The following is a 24963-nucleotide window of genomic DNA, read 5'->3' on the forward strand; positions in this document are numbered from 1 at the left end:
TTTGCTATGAATGGGTGTAAGATTTCGATGGATTATAATTATTTTTTTCTGCTTTTGTTTGGCATCTCATGTATTAATTATCTGGCATGCTCTTTGACATAGTGTCTTTATAAAAGACTAACATAAATTACACAAATGCACAATTAATGAGACATTAATGAGAATACAGATATTTGCTGTTTGCTATCTCTTTGTGATATATTCCTGTCATCCTAAGAAAGAAAAGTCAAGAACAAACGTGAGCAGTTCACTCAGATGTGTTCTTTAATTTTTTGACTTTCTGAGTTATTCTGATGTCTCAAAGCTTATTCGGAATTTTATTCTTAATTCCTTTTAGATAATTCAAATAATATCACATTATTTTTCCATTTACTCCAAATTCCAATAGCTGATGGGTAGTTTTATTTGAGAATATATTATCTGAAAAATATATACCTTTCATAAAAATCACTGATTGATCTAACATAAAACGTGCTTATGAGAACCAAAAGTTTTATTTTAAAGGGTTGACAAAAGACCCACTTTAATGTGAGAAAAGTGCAAGTTAATGATAGAGATCATAGAGCTTATATATAAGGATTATGTCATTATACCTAGGTTTTCTTATTTTTAAAATCCCTTCATAAATAAAACCCCTTAATAAATAAAATTTACTTATTTAGTACATAAATAACAAAAGTCCTTAGTAAGTAAAAAAAAAAAAAAATGTACTTCTGACCTTACCATGAAAAACATTATTTTGATATGACAAAGCATTCTGTCTCAAGTTAAAAAAGAGATTTTCCGTGACCACATTTCAAACATAATTAAGATAGATAAAAAACAAATGGATTAACGTCAGGCGGTGAGCCCCTTCTCAGGGGGCTGTGGTACAAAGGGTTCGGCAGGACTGTACTGCTCTCAAGTGTCTGGTCACATCCCCACCCACGCTGAAGGCAGGCTATAAGCAGTAGTAGTCCTGAGCGCAGAATGGCACAAGGCAAGACTGCTGTACGTACAGAACCGACGTGGAAGAAGATATGATGACCAATCCGCTGCTGCTGCCTTTGCGTGTAAAACTTGCTTTCCTGTCTGTGCAACATTTCCCTATCGGTGCATGTACAAGGGCACTAAAATAAAGTGAAAAGCAAGGGCATAAGAAAAAGTCATAAGCAGATTATACATAAAAAGTGGCCATAATAAAACAGTGTAAGGGAAAGTACCCAAGAGCTGTTGGGACACCGAGTACATGATAATCTTCAGTACAGACCTGTGCCTTCCTTCACAGCACTCACAGTTTAGTGAGAAAGCAAAAATATATTAAAAAATAATAGTGTTGAGCATAGTAATAAAACAAACAAACAAATAATTAAATAAAATACTAAGAATGCGTATGGTAAGGGCAGCGAACTAAAGACATCTGGGGCAACGTAATTATGGAAAATGTATTGTTGTTTGAGGCTGGTTTTTGAAGTTCAGTTTATGCCAAACCAATTGATTTGAATGTATCATGATTTTTCTATCTCCTGGATCTTTGTTTTTCTCCAATATCTCTGAGTCCTATTTTTTTAAATCACGATTTCTGCTCATAAATCTTTTTTTAAATGTTTGTTGTGAGAGTGAGCATGAGCGGGGCAGGGACAGAGAGAAAGAGAAGGAGAGAGAGAATCCCAAGCAGGACCCCTGCTTCTAGCTCAGAGCTCGATGCGGGCTTGATCTCATGCACCATGAGATCATGAGCTGAGCCAAAATCAAGAGTCAGATGCTTATCCAACTGAGCCAACCAGATGCTCCTTCTCATAAATCTTTATGTAATCATTCTGATATTAAAGCATAAAGGCAGTTCTTACGCTGACTTTATTAACTCTCTTAGATAAACTAAATCCATAACCTCTTCCTGGATTGTGACCTTGATGAGGGTACAGGTTGTTGCTTGTTTTATTTCTGTATGTGTAACTCTTAGTAAAACTTACGAATATATTCATGAATGAACCTACAAGTCAATTAACATTGGGATTTTAGAGCTGGAATTTTTATTAGCCTAATTTCAAAAAGATTCAGAAAAGTAAAGAAGTGATGCCAGGGGAATGAAGCCAAGTGACATCCAGGGTCATAAGAGGGAATTCAGGGAAGAGATTCAGCTAAAACCTGAAGCTCAGAACTAACTGCGATTTTGGGTAGTGGGCATGCAGAAATCTTCTTGGAATGATGCTTTAACCCAAGGACATTGAACATAAGAAAGACCAGTTGGGAGTTATTTTTGATCTTAATCTTTGATCTTACATAGTCAGCTTACAGGCAAACCCATTCATAAATATGGCCAGTTGATTTTCTCTCATTGATACAGTCATATTCTAGCCATGGTTCTCAACCCTTGAGCATTTAGAGATAATAAGGGCATTTTATCTATCTCGGTGGCTGGAGTAGGCCGGGGGCATTTAGTGAATGGGAGGCAGGAATGCTCCATGTTCTGCGATTCCAAGGATAGTCTACCCCCTGGAAGAATCATTCTACCCCGGACTGCCAATAGTGTTTTTCTTGAGAAATCTTTTTAAAAGTCTTTCTCACTTTTCTAGAAAAGTTTAAAGATTTTTATTTTATTTGCTATATTTTTTACATTTTAAGTGTGTATTTTATGTCATAGTTCTAGAAATACTACCCCAAATCTATAGTATATTTTTGTAAAGCTCCATTTTTATGCTTATGAGTTAGTTTTTTTTCAATTGCAAATATACTGCATATTCATAATAGAAATGTCCAAAGAACAAAATTAAAAGCAAAGGTAATTTTTCCTCCAGAGAGTCATACTATTAACATTTTTAACATTTCGATGTTTCTCTTTTCAGGTTTGTGTCTGCGTATATACATATTAAAAAGTGTCAAATTGCATATATTGCTTATAATATATTTTTGCTAACTATAAAATAAATCAAGAACAATTTTCTAAGCTAGAAGATAGTTTTAATGGAATTATTTTAGATGGCTGCATAGCATTACATCGCATAATACACATTTTTTCATGTAAATAATGTTGAGAAGTATATCATGGTATCTAAGTCATTGAGCTTGCCCCATGTTATATCCCAAGGGTAAATTCGAGGAGAGAGAGAGAGACAGACAGAGAGAGAGAGACAGAGAGAGAGAGAGATAGAGAGAGAGAGACAGAGAGAGAGAGACAGAGAGAGAGACAGAGAGAGAGAAAGAAAGATTGGGAGACAGAAGGCTCTCATGGTATTTAGATATTTATTTTTTTCTTTGTAGGAGACCAATAGAAGCAGAAGTGTTCTGTTTTTACTTCTACTTGTGTCAGTAACCTCTCATTTGTAATGTATATACATTTACTCAAGTTAAGTAGAAAGGAAATGGTGTTTAAATGCATGGAAGAATACTGAGACTAAGAATTGAAAATGGGAGCTGGAGAGTTCAGAGCTGAGGCTACTGGTTCAGGCTCATGACCTCCAGGTCCAATCACCTTTCCTTCTGTGGAGGAATCTGACTCAAGACAGATTGAGGAATTTCATAATAGATCAGGGAGAGAAGCAGAGTTAGAATGAGGGTCTCCTGGTTTCATAGGTCAGGTTCCTTTCACTCTTAGCATGTTATTGGCTCTTTGATTCAGCATTATAAGACAAAATTCTTGGCAGTCAGCTGCTGACTTACTCATTCTTAATTCTCAGAGATTAAGACATTGAAGACACACACACGCACACACAAATAATTGCTGAATAGATAAGTAAATACATAAGTAGGTGAATGTATTATGTAAGTGTATGAAGAAGCATTTAGAGACTGGCTGTGTACATCTAACACATGAATGATACTTACTGGGCTATCAGATTTGGTCATCTACATGTAAGAGCAATTGACTTATTCTCTGATTCTTTTTCTTAGATAGCTGTTTTATAAAATGATCATGAATGTCAACAGTAGCAAGAATGACAGAGAAAGGCAAATTTTTATGTATGGTGATTCCAGATAGTCTTGGAGATAATTCCAGCTAGAATCTTATATATTTACAGATAGAGAATGAATGACTCTCCTAGAGGGATACTGTGCAGTAAAAAAGATCACTGGATTGGGGAGCCTGTGTGGCTCAGTCAGTTAAGCGTCCAACTTGGGCTCAGGTCATGATCTCATGGCCTGAGTTCGAGCCCCGTGTCGGGCTCTGTGCTGACAGCTCGGAGCCTGGAGCCTGCTTTGGATTCCGTGTCTCCTTCTCTCTCTGCCCCTGCCCTGCTTAATCTGTCTTTCTCTCTCTCAAAAATAAATAAACATTAAAAAAATTTAAAAAAATGGTAACATATGAACAAGTTGGATTCTCTACTCTTTCTTTTTGAGAACCTTATCACCTGATACTCTTCAAAAAGTGTCTATCTATAAGAATAAACTGAATCTCTGGTAACTGAAGAGTCTAGATTTTTAGTATGATCTAGTTTCCGTAAGAGGCAATAAAGAGATTATTGAAACATTCCTCCCTGATTTCACCTTTCTATGATCGTCTCTATCGACAGAGACAAATAATGCTCATTAAATATCCATGTGCTTTTCTATGTTTTCCAGCATCAGTTGCAGTTAGATGTGACCATGTGATCGTGTTCTGGCAAACAGGAAGGTAAGTGGAAGTTGTGAATTACTTCCTTAGCACTGTGTTTCTCCTTGATATTTCTTTTCCTGGCCAATAAAACATAGGAGGCCACATGTTAGGATGGCATATTTCAGATTACTGTGGGAGTTGGCCTGGATCTCTATGTTCTCAGAAGGAGAACAATCCCTTTTTACCCACAAGGAACTCTGGTTGAATGACAAAGTATTAGCTGTGATAAACAACTGAGATTTAAGAGTATATTTTACCACAGTGTAACTTAGCTCATCTTGACTCATATATCCTTACATTGTGGCTTTCCTGTCATATCACCATTTAGAAAATTGACATAAATTTAGTAAGGACATAAAATGTATATAGCTAGACCAGCTTTGAAAATGTTAGTTATTTTGTATAGTTGCTTAGTGTTATTCTATTAATCTTACAAGGGAAAGCTGATAAAAATTCCTGGAACTTTTTCTTGGCTCAAAACAGCTAGTGGCTTAATTGCACTTTTCAGATATTTTTTGTGGTTGAAATAGTATAGTCTTGAAATAGTATAGCAACAGTGTGTTCTGTGTAACTTATACATGTTGATTTATTGAGAGTGTTTTCTATGGAATATTTTTCTAATATTGTATTGTATTATATTGTATTATATTGAAAATTGCCCTGTGAGATCATTCCAATTATGTACTTGATATATCTTCATGTGGATGCCTTAAAGTTGAAGTTCTTTGAAATTTACCTCTTCATCTTACCTCCTTCATTTCCTCCCTGCCCGAACATGTTCTACTCCTTTATCGGGTAAAAATAAAAATATTTGTAGAATTTTCCTAGCTACAAAGCTTTGAGTCATCCTAAATTCATTTTTTCCTTTGTTCGTTAAATAAAATTTATCCCAAAGTTCTGTTGATCCTACTCCATAATCTCTGTATTAATTACTTTAATTAAAACTTAATATTTGTTACTTGGGTTATAGGTACAGGTCATCTTGTTTCTCCTACTGGATCTATTCTGTACATTTCCGCCAGAATGCTCACATCATCACATCTTTTCTCTGCTTAAAAACCTCCAAGATATCATTGCCCTTTGGATAAGGACTCTGAAGTCTTAGAATGATCAATGTCTTATGATCTACATAGTTAGCATTGATTCCTGCCACTCTTACTTCTTATACTCAGGTTTCAATCCCACCCCGTTTTGTGCTTTGCACTCATCTCCTGATATGCATGCTTGTTTACACCTCGATGCGTTGACTCTCTCCTCTGCATAGATACTATTCACTCCTCTGCTTGACAAAAAGTATTCTCTTCCTTCAAGGTACCCTGTTCACTGTAATGCTGCTATGATACCACAAATTTCTTTTGATATGTTAGGTTCCTTTCTTTTCTAAACTCCCTGGGTATACTTCCCATACTCTTAATATCACTTAAGTTTTTAAAATGAACTTTTATATTCTACTTTACTATTTTTTATTATAACTTCTGAAGAGTAGAGTATAAATATCATTCATCCTATACCCTCAGGACCAATCAATAAGAAATCTTTATTTAATCATAAACTGTTTATTATTAGTTATTATTAGTTATTTATTATTATATTATTTATTATTAGTTATTGAAGTAAATTATTAAAAAAGAGAGAGAGAGAGGTTGTGTGTGGGTGAAGTCCAGAGAGAGAGAATCCCAAGCAGGCTTCTCCTGTCAGTGTGGAACCTGACATGGGGCTCCATCCCACACGAACTGTGAGATCATGACCTGAGCTCAAACCAAGAGTCGGATGCTTAACCATTGGAGTCACCCAAGCACCCCAATAAGAAGCCTTCTAAAAATAAATAAAATGAAATGTATTATGTTATACATGTTTTTAATAAGCAATTGTTGCTGCTTGCTATAGCAGGAGACTGAAAACTAGGAATCTCAGTTGAGAGAGCAGAGATTTACTTTTCAAGATAAGGTACTTTCATTTGATTTTGACTAGAAATTGTGGCAAAAAGGATTCTGGAAAATCTGTTGGGATTTAACAATGCAATAGTTATTGGTTAGATATAATTCAAATAATTTCCAGTGATACTAAACTGTGTGGAATTTGGGACTTAGCTCATATATTTTATATAAGAATGCATTGTCTGTTGCAAAAATGAATTTGACATTAGCTTCTTGAGCACTTACAGGAAATCCTAAAGCCATAAAATTTCCAACAACAATCTAAAGCATATAGATGTAATGGAGAAATTCTGGCTAAGAAAATACTAGAGGCACCAAAGAGCCATGATTTCCCATGTAAACTGATTTAAAATGGGACATAAAATAGTGAAAGCTCCAGAAATATATGACAGTGCTAAAGTTCACTGTGATAAGACTGAGTTGGAGGAGACCTTGAAATTCGTATTTAAATTGCGTCAACTCTAGTGGTAGTGCAGCTGTGAAAGATTTGCGTATTAGATCTTTAAGACAAGTGAGGATGACTGTAATCCAAACTACCCTTGAAAATCCTTCATATAAATGCCACCTTCGAGCTCAACATGAAATTTGTCAGTATTTCCAGCTTTAGGATATATTGCTGTTCCTTCATGTGAACATTCAATAAAGGATTTCAGTAGGGATCCCCTTCAGTAGGGATCATTTTATATGAAAAAATTTATACTAAACCATGAGAATAACATTAGAATTAATATGGAACAAGAGAAGAGCTGAGTTATGCCTTCAATGTTAGTTCACAATGGTATAAATATTGGGTAAAATGGTGGGCTGAATTTCCTTGACATTTAAGTGTTTTTCTTTCTGCAAAATATGCATTTTATGACATCCACTCTATATACAATTCAATGACTTTATTATTCTGTCCATACTATAATCTGTTTGTTAATTTGGCAAAGGCCATGATGTCATACCCTTGTAAAATACATTCTGCCCCTTGATTAGAGTTTGTTGTTTCAAAAATTCTTGATTATGAGGAAGCAGAGCAGGAGACCTGTCCTCTAATTCAAGCCAAGAGCTGATCTGAGAACACTAGTTCAATAACATCATGTTGAAATAGAAAAAGGACACTTTAATTATTTAAATATTTTTAATGAGTACCCTTTTGCTATCTGGAAATCACGAACTTTTTATATCAAATTAACCAATGGCATTCAATTTTTAAAAGTGATAAACCTGCTACTTCAAAGAAAAGCACAGCTGACATTCGATAATAATCTTATGTTTAATATGATCTATGCTTGAGGCCAATTTATTACCCTCTTTTCTCCAATTTAATTTTAATTCACATTCAGGGGATTTTTACTTAATGCTATCTTTAGTAAATTATTTAATTCTTTTTGTCTATACTGGGCAATTATTTTTGTTCTTTTAATAATATACTCATTAGAAGAGAAGTGGCAGAAAAATGGTGAGTCCTTATTGTTTTAATACTTTATAATTTTAAAGCATGAAGATATTCCTAATTTATGGAATTAAAGCAGGAACCATATGTGAAAAGCTAAGTAATAACATTGATAAGATATAATATGACTAATATTAAACTTTTATTTAAAATAATGTTTCAACTTAGTGGGATTTTGTTGGCAATATGTTGATAATATGACAGGTGCATTTACAAAAAAATTCATATAAACAAATCAAATAATCCTGGAGAGTTGACGGCACATGTGAAATCATCAGAAGGAAGTAGGTGATTATTCTAGCCCAATTCTAATGTTTTTTTTTTTTTCAAAGAGCTAAAGTCTAAGCTTATTTCCACTCCTGAAATAGTACAAGGTCATTTAAATTACAATGAGGCAAAAGGAAATGACCATGATTTTTAGGCTGGACAGTTGTTGACAGAGATCTCTCAGAAAATTTTGAGAAAATGATACTGTTAGGACCTCTGTGAAATCAAACCATTTTAAAGAACTTTAGGGTATAAAATGGAGCTTGTTTTGGATGTGTTATCTAATGCAGATGTGATGCAGTGACAACAGGTAGTAGTAATATGAAAGTATAATTGTATATATTGGCTCCTGTAAGTTCTAAATCTTAAGTAGATGTTAGAGATTTTGTTTTGGATTCTTCTGTTTATCATTACGTATGCCAGAAAAGTCTAATGTCAGGTAAAGAAGAAAGAGCAGGAGGATGGGTGGGGACAGATGAGAAGGATGGAGAAGAGGGGAAGATCCACAGTGTCTTTGTTTGCCCTCATGTGATTTCAATGTGACTATGTGTCTAGCCAAATAATGGAATTTATTCATAATTTTATATAGTTGGAAGTAATCTAGCCCCCATAAAATTTACATACAAATGGCTTAAAATGACCCTTGTAAAGAAGATAACACAAGTAATACAAGCACAAATAACCGAAAAACTGATCAACAGACTACAATTTCTTTCAGTTATAATGCATGATGAAACAATGATAGTGACGAAAAGTGAGCAAACACAAGGTGATATTATTAAGATTTTCCAAGACTCTTGGAAACATTCATTTATATATACTATTATAAAGACTGAACCTCATCCTTTGTGTATATATTATGTTGTACATATTACGCGATGATAGATATATCATTTTCATCTATTACTACCATCTGTTACTACCAAACATAGAAATAAACTAAATTTAGAACCTGACAAGGGGCGCCTGGGTGGCGCAGTCAGTTAAGCGTCCGACTTCAGCCGGGTCACGATCTCGCGGTCCGTGAGTTCGAGCCCCGCGTCTGGCTCTGGGCTGATGGCTCAGAGCCTGGAGCCTGTTTCCGATTCTGTGTCTCCCTCTCTCTCTGCCCCTCCCCCGTTCATGCTCTGTCTCTCTCTGTCCCAAAAATAAATAAACGTTGAAAAAAAAAATTAAAAAAAAAATAATTAATAAATTTAGAACCTGACAATGAAAGTTATTTATCCACAAATATTAAACAATGTTTTATGTTTTTGAAAAACACGAAGGGGCGCCTGGGTGGCTCAGTCGGTTAAGCATCCGACTTCAGCTCAGGTCATGATCTCGTGGTCCGTGAGTTCAAGCCCCGCGTCGGGCTCTGGGCTGATGGCTCAGAGCCTGGAGCCTGCTTACGATTCTGTGTCTCCCTCTCTATCTGCCCCTTCCCCGTTCATGCTCTGTCTCTGTCTCAAAAATTAATAAATGTTAAAAAAAATTAAAAAAAAAAGAAAAGAAAAACATGAAGCATATATAAACAGCTCATAGGAAAATATGTAATTAGAGATCATACAATATTCATATAAAAATTTTTGTGCCATTAATTAGCAAAAAAATAAGACAACAATAATGATAATATATTAATTTATTATTATGTTAATATATTGTACAATATTGATATATTGTAATGATATTGATTATATTAATATGTAATACATAATATTAATATATACTATTATAAATGAATTGAGCATACACAGGATACAAAATTAATATACAGAAATCTGTTGCATTTTTATACACTAATAGAAAAATAGCAGAAAGAAATGAATAAAATAATCCCATGTACAATTGCACCAAAATTAACAGAAGACCTAGGAATAAACTTAACCAAAGAGGTGAAAGACCTGTACTTCGAGAAGTATAAAACACTGATGAAAGAAATTGAAGATGACACAAACACATGGAAGATACCTATGCTCATGGATTGGAAGAACAAATATTATTAAAGTGTCCATACTACCCAAAGCAATCTGCACACTTAATGCAGATTAAATACCAACAACATTTATATTAAATTAATATTAATATTAAAATACCAACAACATTTTTTAGATTTGAACAAATAATACTAAAATTTGCATGGAACTGCAAAAGACCCCAAGTAGCCAAAACAATCTTGAGAAAGGAAAACAAAGTTGGATGTATTACAATTCCAGATTTCAAGATAAACTACAAAGCTGTAGCAATGGAAGCAGTATGGTATTGACACCAAAAGAGGTAGGTGAATAGAATAAACCAGAAAGTCCAGAAATAAACCCAAGCTTATATGGTCAAATTAATCTACAACAAAAGAGGCAAGAATATACAATGGGAAAAAGACAATCTCTTCAACAAATGGTTTTGGGAAAACTGGACAACTTCAAGCAAAAAAGTGAAACTGGACCACTTTTTTTTTGTAATATGAAATTTTTTGTCAAATTGGTTTCCATGCAATACCCAGTGCTCATCCCCAACAGGTGCCCTCCTCAGTGCCCATCACGTACCCTCCCCTCCCTCCCACCCCCCATCACCGCTCAGTTTATTCTCAGTTTTTGGCTCTCTCCCTCTCTTTTTTTTCCTTCCCCTCCCCCATGGTCTTTTGTTAAGTTTCTCAGGATCCACATAAGAGTGAAAACATATGGTATCTGCCTTTCTCTGACTGACTTATTTCACTTAGCATAATACCCTCCAGTTCCATCCACATTGCTGCAAATGGCCAGATTTCATTCTTTCTCATTGCCAAAAAGTATTCCATTGTATATATAAACCACATCTTTATCCATTCATCAGTTGATGGACATTTAGGCTCTTATTATTAGCCATAATTAAGCTCAATTATTAGCCATAATTTGGCTATTGTTGAAAGTGCTGCTATAAACATTGGGGTACAAGTGCTCCTATGCATCAGCACTCCTGTATCCCTTGGGTAAATTCCTAGCAGTGCTATTGCTGGGTCATAGGGTAGATCTATTTTTAATTTTGTGAGGAACCTCCACACTGTTTATCAGAGTGGCTGCACCAGTTTGCATTCCCACCAACAGTGCAAGAACCACTTTCTTATACCGTATACAAAAGCACTCAAAATAGATTAAATATCTAAATGTGAGACCTGAAACCATTCAATTCCTAAAAGAAAACATAGGCAGTAATTTCTTTGACATTAGCCAGGGACATTTTTCTGGATTATGTCCCCTCAGACAAGGGGGAACAAAAGCAAAAATAAACTATTGGGACTACATCAAAATAAAAAGCTTTAGCACAGTAGAGGAGACCACGAACCATATAAAAAGGCAACCAACTGAATAGGAGAAGATATTTGCAAATGATTTATATGATAAAGGGGTAATATTCAAAATACATAAATAATTTATACAACTCAACACCAAAAAAACCCAAATAATTTCATTAAAAATAGACATAGGGCTTGAATAGACATTTTTCCAAAGAAAACATACAGATAGCCAACAGATAAATGAAAAGATGCTCAACATCACCAATCATCAGGGACATGCAAATTTAAACCACCATGAGATAGCACTTTTTATATACCTGTCAGAATGGTTAATATCTGTAATATTTGTAACAGAAACAAATATTGGTGAGAATGTGGAAAAAAAGAAACCCTTGTGCTTTGTTGGTAGGTATGTGAATTGGTTGAAGAAAATGTGGAAAGCAGTGTGGAGTTTCCTCAAAAAATTCAAAATAGAATTATCATATGATCCAGTAACTGCACTGTTGGTATTTACCCAAAGAATACAAAAACACTAATTTGAAAAGATATATGTACCCCTATGTTGACTGCAGTATTTACACTAGCCAAAATATGGAAGCAGTTCAAGTGTCCATTAATTGATGAGTGGATAAAGAAGATTTATATACATATATATATATATATATATATATATATAGGTGATGAGGATTAAGGAGTACACTTGTGATGAGCACCTGATGTCGTATGGAAGTGTTGAATCACTATATTTGTACACCTGAAACTAATATTACACTGTATGTTAACTATTTGGAATTTACAAACAAAAAAACATTCCAAACATATTGGAATATTTAGCAATAAAATACTTTGAATACCAGCCCAATATACATATTTTATTATTTTAGTCATATTAATTACATATTACTTTTTTAAAAAATTTTTTTAACGTTTATTTATTTTTGAGACAGAGAGAGACAGAGCATGAATGGGGGAGGGGCAGAGAGAGAGGGAGACACAGAATCGGAAGCAGGCTCCAGGCTCTGAGCCATCAGCCCAGAGCCCAACGCGGGGCGCGAACTCACGGACCGCGAGGTCATGACCTGAGCCGAAGTTGGACGCTTAACCGACTGAGCCACCCAGACGCCCCTACATATTACTTTTTGAATATATTACATACATTTAAAAATACATAAAAATTAAGTTAATCTGAAATTTAAATAATTTTTAATATACTACTCATTATTAACATGTATTAGTATATATGTCTTTATGAAATAAAATTAACATACAGTGTTGTATTAGTTTCAGGTATACAATATAATGATTCAACAATCCTACACATTTCTCACTACTAATTACAGTAAGTGTACTTTTAATCTCCTGCACCTTTTTCACCAATCCTTCCATCTACCTTCCTGCTGGCAGCCACCAGTTTGTTCTCTGTATTTAAGAGTTTGTTTTTCTGTGTGTTTCTTTTTTTCTTTGTTCATTTGTTTTGTTTCTTAAGTTCCACCTGTGAGTGAAATCATATGATTTTTGTCTTCCTCTGACTGATTTTTTTCACTTAGTGTAATACTCTGTAGCTTTATTCATGCTGTTACAAATGGCAAGATTCTATTCTTTTTTTATTCTATTCTTCTTTTATATATATATGTATGTATACATACATATGTATATGTATACACACACACACACACACACACACACACACACACACACACACATGCCACTTCTTATTTGTCCACTCATCAGTTGATGGACACTTAGGCTTTTTCCAAAATAGGGAATTTTCCATAATTCCATAATTTCCATAATTTCCATAATTTGAATTACTCTTTATCGAAAGGTTACTTTGGATAAATATCTAGTAATGCAATTATTGGACCATAGGGTAGTTCTGTTTTTAACTTTTTGAGGAACATTCGTACTTTTTTCCAGAGTGGCTGCACCAGTTTGCATTCCCATGATCAGTGAAGAGGAGGATTCCTCTTTCTACACATGCTCACCAACACCTGTTGTTTCTTATGTTGCTGAATTTAGCCATTTGGATAGATGTGAGGTGGTATCTCATTGTAGTTTTGATTTGCATTTCCCTGATGATCAGTGGTGTTGAGCATCTTTTCATGTGTCTGTTGGCCATCTGTATGTCTTCTTTGTAAAAAAAAAAAAAGATGTCTTTTCATTGTCTTCTGAACATATTTTAATTGGATTATTCATATTTTGGGTGTTGATTTTTATAAGTTCTTTATATATTTTGGATACTAATCCTTTAATGGATATGTCATTTGCAAATATATTCTCCCATTCTGTAGGTTGCTTTTTAGTTTTGTTGATTGTTTCCTTCACTGTGCTAAAGCTTTTTATTTTTATGTAGTCCCAATAGTTTATTTTTGCTTTTATTTACATTACCTCAGGAGACCTATCTAGAAAGAAATTGCTGCAGCCAATTTCAAAGAAGTTACTACCTATGTTCTCTTCTAGGATTTTAATCGTTTCAGGTCTCATATTTAGATATTTAATCCATTTTGAATTTATTTTGGTGTATGTTGTAAGAAAGTGGTCCAGTTTCATTCTTTTGCTTGTTGGTGTCCAGTTTTCCTAACACCATCTGTAGGAGAGACAGTCTTTTGCCTACTGGATAGTCTTTACTACTTTGTCAAAGATTCGTTGACCATATAATTGTGAATTTATTTCTGGGTTTTCTATTTTGTTCTTTTAAACTATGTGTCTGTTTTTGTGCCAGTACCATAGCGTTTTGGTTACTGCAGCTTTGTAATATAACTTGAAGTTTGGAATTGTGATGCCTCCAGTTTGGCTTTTTTTTTTCAATATTGTTTTGGCTACTGGGATCTTTTGTGGTTCCAAACAAATTTTAGGATTGTTTTTTTCTAGCTCTGTGAAAAATGCTAGTGATATTTTTATAGGGATTACATTAAATATGTAGATTGCTTTGGTTAATATTGACATTTTAACAATATTCTTCCAATCCATGAGCATGGAGTCTTTCCATTTCTTTCTGTCATCTTCAATTTCTTTCATCAGTGTTTTATCATTTCCAGGTCTTTCACCACTTTGGTTAGATTTATCCCAATGTATCTTATTGTTTTTGTTGCAATTGTATACGTGATTAATTCCTTAATTTCTCTTTTTGCTGCTGAACCCTGGGTGTATAGAAATGCAACAGATTTCTTCTGTATGTTGATTTTATATCCTAGCCTTTACTGAATTCGTTTATCAGTTCTAGTAGTTTTTTGGTGGAGTTTTTTGGGTTTTCTGTATTTGGTATCATGTCATCTGTGAATACTGAAAGTTTGACTTCTTCCTTGTGGTTCTGGATGCATTTTATTTCTTTTTGTTGTTTGATTGCTCTGGACAAGACTTCTACTACTACGTTGAACAAAAGTAGTGCCAGTGGACATCCTTGTCTTGTTCCTGATTCTAGAGAAAATGCTCTGAGTTTTTCTCCACTTAAGATTACACTAGTTGTGCATTTTTCATACATGGCCTATATTATGTTGAGGTATGTTCACCCTACTTTGTTCAAAGTTTTTATCATGAATGGTTGTTGTAGTTTGACAAATGCTTTTCCTACATCTATTGAAATGATCATATGGTTCTTATCCTTTCTTCTGTTAATGTGATGTATCATGTTATTGATTTGCAAAGATTGTACCACCCTTGCAACCCAGGAACAAATCCCATTTGATCATGGTGAATTTTTTTTTAATGTTTTGTTGAGTATTTTTTGAGGATATTTGCATCTATATTTATCAGAGATACTGGTTGACAGTTCTCCTTTTTTCTGTGGTGTCTTTATCTGGATTTGGTATCAGGGTAATGCTGGCCTCATCAAATGAATTTGGAAGTTTATCTTCCTTGTCTATTTTTTGGACTATTTTGAGAAGAATAGGTATTAACTCTTCTTAAATGTTTGGTAGACTTTGTCTACGAAGCAGTTTGGTCTTGGACTTTTGTTTGTTAGGAGTTTTTAAATTATTGATTCAATTTCTTTGCTCGTTATCAGTCTGTTCAAGTTATTTATTTCCTCCTGTTTCAGTTTTGGTAATTTATATGTTTCTAGGAATTTATTTCTTCTAGATTGTCCAATTTGTTGGCATATAGTTTTTTTCATAATATTCTCTTATAATTGTTTGTATTTCTGTGGTGTTTGTTGCTATTTCTCCTCTCTCATTTGTGATTTTATTTATTTGGGTCCTTTCTCTTTTCTTTGTGATGCCTGGCTAGAGGTTTATCAATTTTATTTTATTTTTTTTCAAAGAACCAGCTCCTGATTTCATTGATCTGTTCTTTTTTTTTCTTTCTTTCTTTTTATTTTTTTTAGTTCTATATCATTTCTCCTCTAATATTTATTATTTCCTTCCTTCTGCTGGCTTTAGGCTTCATTTGTTGTTCTTTTTATAGCTCCTTTAGGTGTAAGGTTAGGTTGTTTATTTGAGATTTTTCTTGCTTTTTGATATAGGCCTGTATTGCTGTAAACTTCTCTCTTAGAACAGCTTTTGCTGCATTCCAAAGATTTTAAACCATTGTGTTTTAACTTGCATTTGTTTCCATCTATTTTTTTAAAGTTCTTCTTTGATTTCCTAATTGACCCATTCATTGTGTAGTAGCATGTTTTTTAACCTCCATGTATTTGTGTTCTTTCCGGATTTGTTCTGTGGTTGACTTCTAGTTTCATAGTGTTATGGTCAGAAAAAGGTGCATGGGATGCCTTCAATCTTCTTGTATTTGTTGAGGCCTGTTTTGTTGCCTCATATGTTATCTGTTCGTAAACTCGAAAAGAATGTACTTTGCTGTTTTAGGATGCAGTGTTCTGAATGTATCTGTTGACTCCATTTGGTCCAGTGTGTCTAAAGCCATTGCTTCCTTGTTTATTTTCTGTTTAAATAATCTGTCCACTGATGTAAGTGGGGTGTTAATGTCCCCTACTGTTATTGTGTTACTATCGGTTAGATCCTATATGTTTTTATTAATTGTTTTATGAATTTGGGTGTTTCCTGTTGGGTGCATAAATATTTACAGTTGTTATATCTTCTTTTGGAATTGTCCCTTTTATTATTATATAGTGCCCTTCTTTGTCTCTTTTAACAGTCTTTGTTCTTAAAACCTCGTTTGCCTGATATAAGTATTGCTACTCTGGCTTTCTTTTAATGGCCATTTTATGATAAATATTTCTCCATCTCCTCACTTTCAATCTGTGTGTGTCTTTAGGTCTGAAATAAGTCTCTTATAGACAGCATATAAATGGGTCCTTTTTTTTAATCCATTCTGATACCCTATATCTTTTGATTGGAGAGGTTAGTCCCTTTACATTGTCAAAGTAATTATTGATAGATGTATATTTATTGTCATTTTATTACTTGTTTTGTGGTTGTTTCTGTATAATTTTCTATGATTCTTTCTTTCTCTTTTTCATATTTTGTTGATTTTCTTTGGTGATATATTTGGATTTCTTTCTCATTATTCTTTGCATGTTTATTAGTGTTTTGGATATATAGTTACTATTAGGCTTTTATATAACCTCTTCTGCATGTAACAGTCTATGTTACATTTTATGATTGTTTATGGTTGAACACATTCTTTTCTCCTCTCCTCCTCACATTTTGGTATGTGTTATACTTTATATCCTTTTTTATGAGTTTCTTGGCTAGTGTTTTACAGAAATATTCATTTTTACTGCCTTTGTGTTTTCTTTATACTGTCACTTTTGGTCTTCTTTTCTATTCAGAGTCCCCTTTAATCTTTCTTGCAGGGCTGGTTTAGTGGTCATGAATTCCTTTCGTTTTTGTTTGGGGGAATTCTTTAACTCTTCTTCTATTCTGAATGATAGCCTCGCTGGATAGATTATTCTTGGCTGCAGATTTTTCCCATTCAGCACATTGAATATATCATGCCCTTCCTTCCACCTTGCCAGGTTTCTGTGGAGAGCTCTTCAGTTAGCCTTATGGGTCTTCCCATGTAAGTCGGGAACTTCTTTTGTCTTTTCTTTTCTTTTTTTATTAATTTTTTAATGTTTACTTATTTTTGAGAGAGAGAAACAAACAGCAAGTGGGGGAGTAACAGAGAGAGAGAGAGAGAGGGGGCGGGGAATCTGAAACAGGCTTCAGGCCCTGAGCTGTCAGCACAGAGCCTGACATGGGGCTCAAACCCACAAATTGGGAGATCACGGCCTGAGTCGAAGTCAGATGCCCAACCAAGTGCCCCGGGGACTTCTTTTGTCTTGAGGCTTTTAGGATTTTTTCTTTATCGTTATATTTTGCAAATTTAACTACAGTGTATCTTGGTATAGGCCTACTTTTGTTCATTTTGTTGGGAATTCTCTTTACCTCCTGGATCCGGTGTCTGTTTCCTTCCCCAGATTAGGAAAGTTTTCAGCCAAAATTTCCTCAAATAAATCTGTCCTCTTTTCTCTCTCTTCTTCTTCTTTTGAGACTCATATATAATGAATGTGATTATGTTTGATGGAGTCATTGAATTCTCTAAGTCGGTTCTCATGTTGCGTAATTCTTTTTTCTCTCTTTTGTTCAGCTTCATTGCTTTTCATTACTTTGTCTACTAGATCATTAATTCATTCCTCTCCTTCTCCCAGCCTGCTGTTCATTGCATCAAGCGTGTTTTTAATCTTGTTTATTGTACTCTTTATTTCTGATTAATTCTTTTTTAACTCTTATCCCTGTGGTAAGGGTCTCACTGATGTCTTCCATTCTTTTCTCAAGTCCAGTGAGTATCCTTTTGATCGTTGCTTTAAATTCTCCATCAGGCATGTTACTTATATCTGTTTTATTTAGGTCTCTGGTGTGACTTTATCTTGTTTTTTCATTTGGGAAAAATTCCTCTGTCCTGTCATCTTGTCTAAGTTTCTGGCTGCTTCTCTGTGTTAGAAAAACCAGTTATGTCTCCTGCTCCTGAAAGTAGTAGCCTTAAGATGAAGAGGTCTTGTAGTACCCAGGGCTGGCACGTCAGGGAGTGTCTGCTGTGTACAGTCTGCTCTTGTGTTCTGGCTGCACCTATCCTTCAGACTAGTCATTTGCAGAGGCCCTCCTTGCCTCTTGTGGACAGAATTTGGTCCCTGTGCTGAATGTGGTGAGTTTTAACTAGGTATACGCTAATCTGTGAAATGAGACCTGTCACTACCTCCACCAGAACTGAGGCTTTGCAAAATCTCTGAGAGATGTGGTGTGGACAGGGGTTTGTGCTGGTTTCTGGGGGAGAGGCTCACCAGGCTATGACTGAGGTAGGTGTGACTGAGAAGGTAAGTTCCACTGAAGTGCATGGATGTAGAGCTTAGTGTAAGTAAGTTAGGCAGCCATTATCCATGCTCTTATGCTCCCTGCAGGGACTCCCGGCTTATGCTGAGGGATGGGGGAGGCAAGTGGCACCAGCCAGCTCCTTTGTTCCCATAGAGGTGTCTTCCTGAAGGTTGCCTCTCCTCGCTGTGTGCCCCAGGTGCTCTTCAGATGATTGTTTCCACGCTGTATGCCCCTGGGTTGTTTGTTTGCATTCTCTCCAAGAATAGCACAGTGCCCTCTAGGCTCTATCCTAGCTAAGTCCAGTGACCTTTAAAACTCCATGCTTTAAGCCCTGCTGGTTGCAAGAACTCATGAAGTTCAGTTCCTCTCATTTTCTAAACCAACAGCTCCGGGGAAAGCTTCTCTTTGTGTGTTCTTTGGGTGCTCTTCTCTCTCTCTTTCTTGTCCTTCTCTGTGACAATGGCTACCTTCTCTCTGCAGCAGCTAGGATCCAATTCTCCCCAAACCATGACTCCATACTTCTTACCTTCTTCAAGATGACCTCTTCTCTCCTGTTAGCTGTAGAGTTTGTTCTGTCAGTTTTCAGGTTGATTTCTGGGGTATTTAAGGTGATTTGATAGTTCTCTAGTATTCGTAGGACAAGGCAAGCCTAGGGTCCTCCAATTCTGCCGCCATCTTCCTGCCTCTTCCCAGAGTCTTTTCTTAAAAGATAAATATAATTTGTGGGTCCCTTAGTAAAAGGTACAAAAATGGAGAAAATATGTAAGAGAAATGACTGAATTAGCCTGAATGCTTAATATATGCCAGATTACATGTTTGGAACCAAGGTGAAATGGGGGCTTGGGAATACACAGTGCATCCCTAATTCTTGCAAATTTGCCTGCCAGTTGAAATATGAAGACTTTGTTAATGTGACAACCCAGCTAGCTCTAACATAAAGCCATTATCACGACATAAATTTAAAGAAACCCAAGTCATTAAAAAACTTAATTTTCAAGTCCTTGGATTTGAAAACAGCTCATCACTTAGGATTTCTCAGTGCTCACAAACACATAATTTACTCCAAACTTTTAGGTACTGCTATATAGTTGACAATACACTTTCTGAGAAAATTTCTGTGACTTCAAATAATGTTGCATTTAATATTTTTGGTGATGGAGTGGGGGATTGCTTCTCAACCTATATAGAATTCTACTTGTAGGAAAAATATTTGAGACAGCAAAATTCTTTTTAACCTAAAAGTAGGTTGCCCACAGGTTAAAATAGTATAAAAATTGAAATGGTTGGTCTACTTCCATCTTCAACCAGCTGTTTCTATAGAAGCAACATGGAAATAATTAAAATGCACCTTAAAAGTATGCAATGAGCTCCATAAAGGTTTTACTTCATTTTGATTTTCAAATATAGAAGTCTAATATTGATCCTTTTGAAGCCTGTAAGTGAAGATTAAAGCATTCTAACATGCTATCTACAGGTGTGCCATAGTGAGTTATGATCCTTGCATAATCCATAGATTGAAAAAGCTACAGTAAGTAACAAACTGTTAATCAGTGCAGTGGCACAGAAGATCAATCTTTGATTCTTATATTCACAAACCCTGTTTATTTGGTCACATTAGAGAACAGGCTGGGGTGTTGGAATGGATTCTTAGAAATGATGGATGTAATTGTCAAAACTGCCAAGGTCAATGTATAATGTTCATAAAAGAACCAACCCAATTCAAGTACCTTCCATTTATCATTCATGCAATTTGACCCCCAGTTCTCTTTATAATAACATACAAAGGAGGAACAACTGCTGTGTTCATTCCAATGGAATCTTGTGCACTTTTCACTATCATTCAGATCACAGCCTTTCTCAGACTGGGATCATTTGTACATAACTTTCCTTTCTCTGAGGATGTTGGAAGTATTAGTTGAAATATGGATTTAATAAAGAAAAAGCTGATTAATGAATCTGTATGTGATTTCTCTGTTGCTAGTAGAATGTTTTGAAATTCAGAATCTTGCTGATTTATCATCTACTTACTCTTAGACTACATTCTCAACTTTGATATTGACAGTGTTTTGTTGAAAATTATTCCAATACCAGTATTTTACAGATGGAGTATTCTTATGAAATTTGCAAGTGTTTAGGTGTTGGATGTATTTAAATTGAAATAAAAATACTCGAATGTATATTACAGATTTAGTCAATTGTGAAAAAACCCAAGCGATTTTCGCTTATTTTGCTTGAACAACTAGTCTTCTATCATGAATGAATTCATGAACATTCTACCAGATGCTTTCATTTAAAATTACACATATTATTAATTTTATAATTTTATCAAAGTAGCTGCCTGAAATTCATGACTCTTTCTTGCTCTTTAGATTTGTGTATTTGTACTACTTTCATAAAAGAGGGCTCACACTTGTTATTAGCACTAGAATATAAGTTCCAGGAGGGTAAGGTTTATTCTCCACTATACCTGAGATTCCCTGAAGAATGAGTACATTGTAGAGGCTCAGTAATTGTTTATTGGAAAAAAAAGGAAGTAAAGAAAGAAAAGGAGAAGAACAAAGAAAAATGTGTATTTATTTTAAAATATTTACCGATTAAAGTGACTTGGGGGGTATTACCAAAATTACAAATAATTTATTATGAGCTTATTACCAATGGTACTACATTAGTTAATATTTCTAAAAATAAATCACTTTATTGCCTAAATTAGAAGAGATATTATTAAAAAGAAGCTATAGTGGCGCCTGGGGGGCTCAGTTGATTAAACATCCAACTCTTAATTTTGGCTCAGGTCATGATCTGATGGTTCCTGAGATCTAGCCCTGTGTTGGGTGCATTGACGGCATGGAGCCTGTTTGGCATTCTTTCTCTCTGTCCTTCCCCCACTCGCTCACCCCCTCTCGCAAAATAAACAAACAAACAAACTTAAAAAAAGAGGAAAAATAAAATATCAGGGAAAATGTAGCTAATGAGTAAACCAGAAGCAATCATAACTAAAATGGTATGAGATAACATTGAAAAATAGCTTCATGGTTCTCTTTTTCACCAGAGAAGGATAAATATATTTAAAAATATTTTTTTTAATGTTTATTTATATTTGACAGAGAAACACAGAGTGAGAGAGGTGGAGGGGCAGAGAGAGAGGGAGACACAGAATCCGAAGCAGGCTCCAGGTTCCGAGCTGTCAGCAGCAGAGCCCCACGCGGGGCTTGAACCCACAAACTGGGAGATCATAACCTGAGCCGAAGTCGGACGTTTAACCGACTGAGCCACCCAGATGCCCCGAGGATAAATATATTTTTAAAAATGTTAATAAAGGGGCGCCTGGGTGGCTCAGTCGGTTAAGCGTCTGACTTCGGCTCAGGTCATGATCTCCCGGTTTGTGGGTTCGAGCCCCACGTTGGGCTGTGTGCTGACAGCTCAGAGCCTGGAGCCTGCTTCAGATTCTGTGTCTCCCTCTCTCTCTGCCCCTCCCCCACTCACGCTCTGTCTCTGTCTCTCTCTCTGTCAATAATATAATAAATAAACGTTAAAAAGTAAAAATATTAATCGGAACAAGAGCTCTCCAAACAAATACTAAATAAAAGTATTATTAAGTATTCTAGAATGTAAACTTACTTGGAAACACTCAACAGATAGTCTAAATGTCAAGATGGGCCTGACAGTTTGTGAGATGCTCAGAAAAGCATGGCCCTCGTGCTTACTGAGCATATGCGGTTCTAGCAGGCAAATAGACAAATGAGAAATGACAATGGTGAGATAACTGCTATCACTAGCCAATATAGGGGACATAGAACTGAAGACAAGAGCAACACGTTCGTAAATTTAGCATTATTAAAAAACAGAAATGGGAAAAAAAAGGATTCATGATTTTAATGGATTTTTGTTTCTTCCGTCCCCCCAAAGAGAAAAAAAATGCCCTGCTTTATTGACTGACGTGATCATAAGGAGATGTAACAGCTCTGATTTGTATTATTGACTCTCAGTTTCCTCGTTTATGAAACAGAGTTTAAGATCTTTTTGAAGGTCAAATGGGAATATTTGAGATGTCTATGATACTGTCAAGTGCTACACAAATGTTAGTCGTTACTCTGACAATTATCTCTAGCATGTGCACATCACATGGTTAAGGTGGATTCTCAGTAGAAACCTTGAAAATATCTGTTCAGCTCAATTTTATTTCATAACTGGTTTTAGCCATTGTTATCCATACTATGCTTTTGAGTGGCATGTACATAATAAAAAAAGTCTAAAAGGTACACAATTAAATTATGAGACTACAGTCCTGATAATTTCATGGAAGTAATTTAATCATTAAAGAGGCTAAATTACCCTCTGTATAAAGAGGCTAAATACCCAAGATATCCTTAGAACTTCTAAAATACTGCACATCAATTTGAAATGGCGGTACAACTACACCTTAAGTTACAATGCACTTTTATTGTAAAGCCTGAAGATGCAATGATGTTTCCATGGGATAAAATAGTAAGAGTAGGATTTTTATGCCATTTATTCTCATCAGAAACGGTCTTAAATTTTTAAACTATATTTTGTGTTAAATGTGTTCATGTTTGGGATAAAATGTTTAGTTAGTTATTTTCACGCTCCTTTTGCTCCTCTCTGATAAATCTCTGACTTATATTCGTAGCACAGTTATTTTAGTTTTATTTTGTCTGTTCCACAGAATCAGAAAATAGAGTTCTATTTATACTTGTATTTTTCACCAACCTTGTCTCCGATAATGATGCATATATTACTGTAGAAGGCAGACATATAAATCCGAAGAGAGATAGAGAGCAGGAAGAAGAAAGTAAGCTTTAAAGTCTATCTGTTCCCTGACACTACATTAAGAACTCATCACTCATGTGAAATCAAAGAGTGATCACACTCACTTCCATGTCAGACCCCTACTGCAATACGAGACTTTAAGAAAAGAAAGTTAAGGTAACCACTTCAAGCAAATAAAAATGTTTCGATATAATTAACATTAGGAAGACTTTGATTACCAGGAAATAGAAACAAAATTCAAGTTTCGCGTAGAGATAAAAATATTTTTCTTTACATTAATGATAACATCCAAACAACAAAGAAGCTGGAAGTGTCATAAAATGTAACACAAGACTTTCTCAGTCTCGAGAAATAGTGCCATTCAGACTGTTTTATGAAACTCCTGAATAATCCTTTATGTGACTCTATTATTTGGTAATTTTTCATATATTACACTTGCAATGATTAACAAACTAAAGGTAATCCTTAAACATTGATTTTGCCAATAGTGTCATTCTACTTGAAATCTCTTTAGATTATATATTTTTAATAAAACATGAGAAATATATTTCATGGGCTAATTTGTGCTTTGGGTAAAATCATACTTCTGTATCCATAATGATACCTGGTTTAGTGTTCTCCTCACAATTTAGGACTCCTACAACACAAGTGTTATCCTTTTGCTTACCACAAACAGTAGGATATAATTTTTATAGTTTGTATCCGTATATTATGTGCCTCCAAACAGCAAGTTCAGATAGATGGGGAAAGAGTATATTTGACAAAATCCTAGGAAAGGGAATGAATAGGGAGGAAGAATAATTTCTTGCTTTTCTAACTTTGGGCCAATAGATTTGGATGCATTTAATGTATATACATTGTTGCAGACTCCCAGTGTGTATATATATTTATGTAGTGTTACCCAAATCATATATATTGTATAATCATTAATTCACAATTTTATATTTATGGAATCAGATGCGCGACTGCCTTCTCTGTGTTCGACTTAATATGAAGCCCACGAATCTCTGTCAATATTCATTTTAATTACTCTAATAATATTAGCTGCTGATGGCTTTAGTCTCTCTCCCTCTCTCTGTTGGCAACCTGCAAGAGTTCTCAACTAACTCCGCTCCCAGGGTGCCATCCACAAGGGATTGTCACCTTGCTGTGGATTGTGACCTCTGACGCTACCACTTTCTTCCTGTAACAGTACTACCTTTGCACATTTAATGAACTTTGTACACAGTTCAAAAGATGTCAGCACAGAGAAATGTAAAGTCCAGCTGTGAAAAGTTCCATTGTTTCTATACATCTAATCGACCTTTCCCATTATAGAAGATAAGAAAAAAAAATCAATAAGGTTACTTGCTAGCCAATCCAATGCAAGTTTTATTATTAATATGCTAAACATATTGCTTTCAAGGCATTGACACCTAAACACTGCGAGAAGTATCAAAATTACTTCTCATTAATAACCATTA

This window comes from Lynx rufus, unplaced genomic scaffold (assembly GCF_022079265.1).
Source record: "Lynx rufus isolate CCGP_SWC_20201006 ecotype Redwood Valley unplaced genomic scaffold, mLynRuf1.p SCAF_5, whole genome shotgun sequence".
Taxonomy (NCBI): domain Eukaryota; kingdom Metazoa; phylum Chordata; class Mammalia; order Carnivora; family Felidae; genus Lynx; species Lynx rufus.